The sequence below is a fragment of the Rhipicephalus microplus genome, chromosome 3 (genome assembly GCF_043290135.1).
Source record: "Rhipicephalus microplus isolate Deutch F79 chromosome 3, USDA_Rmic, whole genome shotgun sequence".
Lineage (NCBI taxonomy): Eukaryota > Metazoa > Arthropoda > Arachnida > Ixodida > Ixodidae > Rhipicephalus > Rhipicephalus microplus.
Genome location: NC_134702.1, coordinates 203,867,771 through 203,875,140, shown reverse-complemented (window position 1 = coordinate 203,875,140; position 7,370 = coordinate 203,867,771).

The following is a 7,370-nucleotide window of genomic DNA, read 5'->3' as shown; positions in this document are numbered from 1 at the left end:
GATCAATTCATACACACAAGAGGCCAAAGTCTGGAACATGGTAGGTAGGATAGCAGGGAAACAAGTACACACACTTCCACTCGTAAACACTCAAGGTGATACCTTGGAAGATCAGGCAAACTTCCTCGGGGCACACTTCGAACAGGTATCCAGCTCGTCCCACTATACTGACACTTTCCAAAAATACAGAACAAGAATAGAAAAGCAGAAACTTGAACACAAATCCACTACATACGAGGCATATAACCAAGCTTTCAGTCTAGCTGAGCTCCGAACATCTCTAAACTCCTGCACTACTTCGGCCCCGGGTTCTGACCGTGTGATGTATGAAATGTCTAAAAACCTACCAAACGAAACCCGAAAACCCTTACTTTGTACAATGCTATTTGGTCTTCTGGCACTATTCCTACCTCCTGGAAAGAGGCTATTGTTATTCCCATTTTGAAAGAGGGCAGGGACCCTTCTTTAGCTTCGAGTTATAGGCCTATTGCACTTACAAGCTGCTTGTGCAAAGTCTTCGAAAAAATGATAAACTGCCGACTTGTACACTTTCTTGAAACAAACAATTTGCTCGACCCATTTCAGTGCTGGTTTCGAGAGAGTAGATCCACGACAGACCACCTTGTTCGTATCGAGGCACAGATCAGAGACGCCTTCGTCCATAAACATTATTTTTTTTCTGTGTTCCTCGATATCGAAAAGGCTTATGATACAACATGGCGTTTTGGAATTCTAAGAGACCTATCCCACCTTGGCGTGCACGGAAGAATGTTTCACATAATCAAAAGTTACCTGTCAAACTGTACATACCGTGTCCGAGTGGGCACGGTTCATTCCCAAACATTTGTCCAGGAAACAGGCGTGCCACAAGGTGGTGTACTTAGCTGCACACTTTTTCTCATAAAAATAAATTCCTTGCGCTTGACCATCCCTCGCAATATGTTTTATTGTACATATGTCGATGACGTCCAGCTTGGCTTTAGCTTTAGCGCCAGGTTCAGTTAGGTTTAAACAAGCTCTCCAAATGGGCAGAGGAAAACGGATTCCGACTGAACCCACAAAAAAGCACGTGTGTCCTGTTCTCCAGAAAGAGAGGCATGCACTCAGAACCCGACATTGAACTGAACGGTCAACGTCTGTCTGTTAATACGGAGCATAAATTCTTAGGATTAATCTTGGACAACAAGTTGACCTTCGTACTGCACATCAAGTATCTAAAAACAAAATGTTTAAAAGCCATGAATGTTTTAAAAGTGTTTTCACGTACTAGGTGGGGTAGTGACAGGCAATGTCTCATGAACCTATATAGAAGCCTCATTCGCACCCGCTTAGATTATGGGGCCGTTTTTATCAGTCTGAGACTCAAAGTGCTTTGAAGATGCTGGACCCCGTGCACCATTTGGGCATCCGCCTTTCTACGGGTGCTTTTCGCACCAGCCCCGTAGAAAGCTTTTATGTTGAGTCAAATGAGTGGTCGCTTCATCTGCAGAGAACTTACATGTCCTTTGTTTATTACCTTAAGGTGAAAGCAGACAAGAAGCACCCCTCATGCTCTACTATTAATGATTTGTCGAGCTTAATTTTGTTTCAAAACAGGCCTTCCATGAGGCAGCCCTTCTCAATTCGCCTGAAGAGTCTAGCTGAGGAAACTGGAGTCTCACTAGAACATAGTTAAATGGCTCCTGTAGCATATCCGCCACCGTGGCAATGGCAGACTATAGACTGCGATGTGTCTTTTCTAGAAGTTACAAAACATGCGCCTATTGCCCATATCCGAACATACTTCCTGGAACTTCAACACAAATACACTCGTCCTGAGTTCTTTACAGATGCCTCCAAGTCTAACTCCTCTGTGTCCTTCGCTGCTGTTGGTCCATCCTTTTCGGATGCTGGCCCTCTACATCCAAGCACAAGTATCTTCACAGCAGAAGCCTATGCGATACTTGTGGTGGCTAAACACATCAAGCAATTACAAATACAAAAAGCAGTAATTTATACAGACTCCCTCAGTGTAGTAATGGCTTTGCACACTCTTAAAAAACACAAAAACCCAGTCCTTGTCTCACTTTACTCCATTTTATGCACACTCTACACACTCAAACAACATGTTGTAGTGTGCTGGGTGCCAGGGCACCGTGAGATTCAAGGCAACGTGAGGGCGGATCAGCTCGCTGCATCCGTCCACAAAAGCACTGCCCCTACACCCATATCAATCCCGGCCCTTGATCTTAAGCCATCTCTCAAACGAAACCTCAGAGTATACTGGCAGAGCAAGTGGGATACACACACACAAAACAAACTACACATTATTAAGCCACGCCTTGGTCATTGGCTGCCCGTATCGAAATCGCGTCATACAGAGGTAATACTAACGAGACTCAGGATAGGACACACATACACGACACACACACACCTTTTGTCAGGTGGCGATCCACCATTGTGTGACAGATGTGGTGAAGCATTGACAGTCCTTCACATTTTAATTGAGTGCAAACAATTGGACACTGTAAGAAAACAACACTTTCCATTACCCTACCGACAACATATACCTTTACACCCTGCAATGTTCGTCGGTAGGGAACCGCTTTTCAGTCACAAATCATTGTTAGCGTTTTTTAAAGAAATTCATAGTTTTCATATCATATACCCGGGCATCCCGTAGCATGACCTCTCCAGAGAGGTTTTTGCTGCAGTGGTTACACAAGAAAGCACTTGCCTCACGGCCCTTGGACGCAAGGGTATGAACGAGTGAGGCACTTGTGCTAATGCAATACATATCCACCATCGTCTTTTATTATCACCAACTTTTGTCATCTATTCCCACCACACACACCTTTCACGGCATGGTCATGATTTTATTACTTGTATGTTTTTACCCGCCTTACCGCGAGGAATTTTATGGCCCTTATACAGCCGCTTATCACAGTCATTGTCCATTTTTTTAGTAAGATGAACTGGCACTCTTTGGCCGTGAAATGGCCCTTGCGCCATAAAACATCAAACATCATCATCATCATCATTTTTTATCTATAAAGAGCGCAGACAAACTATCACGAACAATATCTTTGAACTCGTTTGTTGGGTCATGATCTTGCGCTTGTAATATGATGCATCACTGAGCAGCCTATGGCCTTCGCTGATATAGTTGCTTCTGCCCATTACAACAATGGCACCTCCTTTATCTACAGGTTATATAATTATGTCATTACGACTAGCGAGGAATTCAATTGCTTGTTGCTCTCTGTCAGTAAGGTTGCGGTGCATTGGTGAACGTTCTTTATATGCCTGCATGACATCGCGTTGTACAGCTTTGATATAAAGGTCCAGATATTTGTCTCTTTGGGAGGGAGGTGTCCAATGCTTGTAAGATGGCAATGATGAGCCATAGGTATTGTGTGGCGAGGACCGATCATAAAAGTACTCACGGAGGTGCATGTTACGTTCGAAATTGTCAAGATCCTTCACCAACTGAAATTCACTATAGCCTCCTGTTGCAGGGCAAAAATTAAGTCCTCGAGATAACACACTACGTTTCTCAATTGGTAGATCGTAACATGACAAATTTATAATGTTATCCTGTCCAGAAGATTTCAGCTCGGGCTGGCGCATTTCAGCTGTAGTTAGAATGCTTCCTCGTCGGGAGCATTCCTTTTTTCTTAAGTTGTCACGGGCAACCTTCTTTGACTTTTTAGCATCCATCTCGGCTAACTTCTGTGACCGATATAATTCGAGAGTTTTTAATTCTTCAGTGGTAAACTGAGAGGATTGCACGAGCTGTTTTTCCTGATTCCGCAGACCTTTTTCTGATGATTCATAATGGCTAATAAGTATGCTAGTTAGTTCAACAGACACCCGATTTAAGGTGTTGTTCTACCTTGACAGGTTTTTCTTTGACATCTCTGATGTGGCCTGCTGCAGTTTTAGTTGCAAACCTTTAGGAGCACTTGTTGCCGCGACATACAACTAACCAGCATACTTATTAGCTTTTATGAATCATCAGAAAAAGGTCTGCGGAATCAGGAAAAACAGCTCGTGCAATCCTCTCAGTTTACGACTGAAGAATTAAAAACTCTCGAATTATATCGGTCAAAGAAGTTAGCCGATCTGGATGCTAAAAAGTCAAAGAAGGTCGCCCGTGACAACTTAAGAAAAAAGGAATGCTCCCGACGAGGAAGAATTCTAACTGCAGCTGAAATGCGCCAGCCCGAGCTGGAAAGTAAATTTTCTGGACAGGATAACATTATAAATTTGTCATGTTACGATCTATCAATTGAGGAACGTAGTGTGTTATCTCGAGGACTTAATTTTTGCCCTGCAACAGAAGGCTATAGTGAATTTCAGTTGGTGAAGGATCTTCACAATTTAGAACGTAACATGCGCCTCCGTGAGTACTTTTATGATCGGTCCTCGGCTCACAATACCGATAGCTCATCATTGCCATCTTACAAGCATTGGACACCTCCCTCCCAAAGAGACAAATGTCTGGACCTTTATATCAGAGCTGTACAACGCGATGTCATGCAGGCATATAAAGAACGTACACCATTGCACCGCAGCCTTACTGACAGAGAGCAACAAGCAATTGAATCCCTCGCTAGTCGTAATGACATAATTATAAAACCTGCAGATAAAGGAGGTGCCATTGTTGTAATGGACAGAAGCAACTATATCAGCGAAGGTCATAGGCAGCTCAGTGATGCATCATATTACAAGCGGCAACATTATGACCCAACAAACGAGTTCAAAGATATTGTTTGTGATAGTTCGACTGCGCTCTTTAATGATCAAAAAATGAGCTATGGCACTCTGAAATCCCTAATACCGTTGAGCCCAGTAGCTGGCAGGTTTTACCTTCTTCCCAAAATTCATAAAGAGAGATAATCCCAATAGACCAATAATTTCTGGAATTGGAACAGTGACTGAGAACCTTTCCTGTTATGTAGATAGCCTCATCAACACCATTCCGTCCAGCTTTTCTTCTTACATTAAAGATACCAATCACTTTCTATCAGATATTGTTGACCTACAGGTTCCTCAAAACTCGTTTCTCGTTACGTTAGATGTCACGTCACTATACACTAATATCCTTCACTCAAATGGCATCGAGGCAGTTATCTGCGCGTACAACAATTTCGACGCCGACAAACCAGCTTCCGCATCTACGTTAGCTACGTTGCTTAAGCTTATTCTCGAACTTAACAATTTCGAATTTGATGGGACACATTATGTTCAAGTTAGCGGTGCATCTATGGGCACAAGAATCGGACCAAACTACGCAAACATATTTAAGGGGCTCCTTGAAAACAAATTTCTTGCAAATTGTGAATATAAGCCATTTTACTATAAGCGGTTCATCGACGACATTTTTCTAATCTGGCACCATAGTGAATCGCAACTTCTTTCTTTCATGGCAGATCTTAACAACGCTCATCCAGCGATTTTTCTTCGCACTCGTATTCACCTGTGAACATAAGCTTCCTTGATGTCATGGTCAATCTACGTAACGGGAAGCTGATAACTAATCTTTACAGGAAACCCACGGATAGGCAGCAATATCTTCACTTTAGTAGTAGTCACGTGAAACACAATAAAACTAGTATTCCCTACAACCGAGCAGTCCGTTTTAAAAAAATAAGCTCTGATAGCAGCGAATTTTCCCGCCACTGCGAACAACTTCGGAGCGCGCTCGAAAAACAGAGCTATCCGGCCAGCGTAATCACAGACGCCATTAAACGTGCAGAAGAGCTCGACCGTTCAGACCTGCTGAGTACTAACAAAACACCCAAACATTGTTCGCGGACTAATCTAATTTTGACACACGCGGCCTCAGCTCCGAAAGTGAACCATATCTTAAAGAAACATTTCAACATTTTAATACAGAGCGAGTGGCTCAAAGAGATCTTTACAGAACAACCACGCGTGGTCTACCGGCGATCGCGGAACATTCGTGATTTTCTAACTTCATCTAAAACCACGTGTTCACATCATGAAGGCTGTCATCCCTGTAACAAACCACGTTGCAAAGCGTGCGCGCACATGAAGACATCTAAAAGAGTTTTAAGTACATCATCCAGTTTTTCTTTAAAGATAAATGCGAACTACACGTGTGATAGTATCAACGTCATCTATATTCTCGAGTGTTCAACATGCGGAGCTCAGTACATAGGTCAAAGAAAGACAAGTTTCCGAATTCGTTTTCATAATCACCGTGCACATGCCGTAAGCCTCCCTAATCTACCGCTGTCGAAGCACGTCAGTATGCCTGGCCACGGTTTTGACAAAATTAGGGCCACTATTATTCAGTCCGGTTTCAAGACAAATCACGATAGGGAAGTGAGAGAATCCTTCTTGATCCACAAATTTAACACCATTCGTTCAGGTATCAATGAAAACGTAGGAAAGCTCACCTGCCTCGCACTATAAAAACACGACTTAGATTAGTAACACATTTTAGTGTATATTAAAATGTATATTAGTCAACCGTGGTTTCTTTACTTCAGAGATATTTTGCATGTCCTGCCAACCATACTGTGCCCCGCGTGTTGATGCGCAAGGAAACTTGAAACTTGTATATTCATGCACCCGTCACATGTCAGTGATGTCAACAAAAGGTTCTGACAGATTACCATTTTTTCACTTTGATTGTCCTTGCTGCTGTACCGCGAGTTCATCACGTGAGCCTATAAAAGCGGTTGCATTGTATCATACCTACTTACTCTGACGAAGGCCGTGCCACGGCCGAAACGTTAGTAAATACAGTTTCCTTTTCAAATGAGCTATCTGCAAGTTCATTCAATTTAGGAAATACCCGGACCTGTCGTGCCTTCCCTTCAATCTCTCTCTCTCTCTCTCTCTCTCTCTCTCTCTCTCTCTATATATATATATATATATATATATATATATATATATAAGGGAAAGAAGTGTATACGTAAGGGCTCGTTTTTCCGTGTTTTAACACAATAATAATGAGATATAACAGACAGTAATGCCAAGGAATGTACAGGGGAAGTTATTAAAACCAATGGAATGTAAATAAGAAGAAAGAAAAGTGGATGAAAAAATTACCTACCGTGAGCAGGAATCGAACCTACGACCTTCGAATTACGCGTTCGATGCTCTCTCTCTCTCTCTCTCTATATATATATATATATATATATATATATATATTCAAGTAGATCCTTTGTGAGCAGTCACAATGTGTGGTTTTTTTGATGTTTCAGCCAGAGCCTGGCCCTTATCAAGAATGAGGGTGCAGTTTGTTGGTGCTTAGCTTTATACAATCCTAAGCAGAGGGAGAGAGAGAAAAAGAGGAAAAAAGAAAAGAAAAAAGGAGAAAAAAGAAAGAAAAAGAGAATATAAGGTGTACTCAG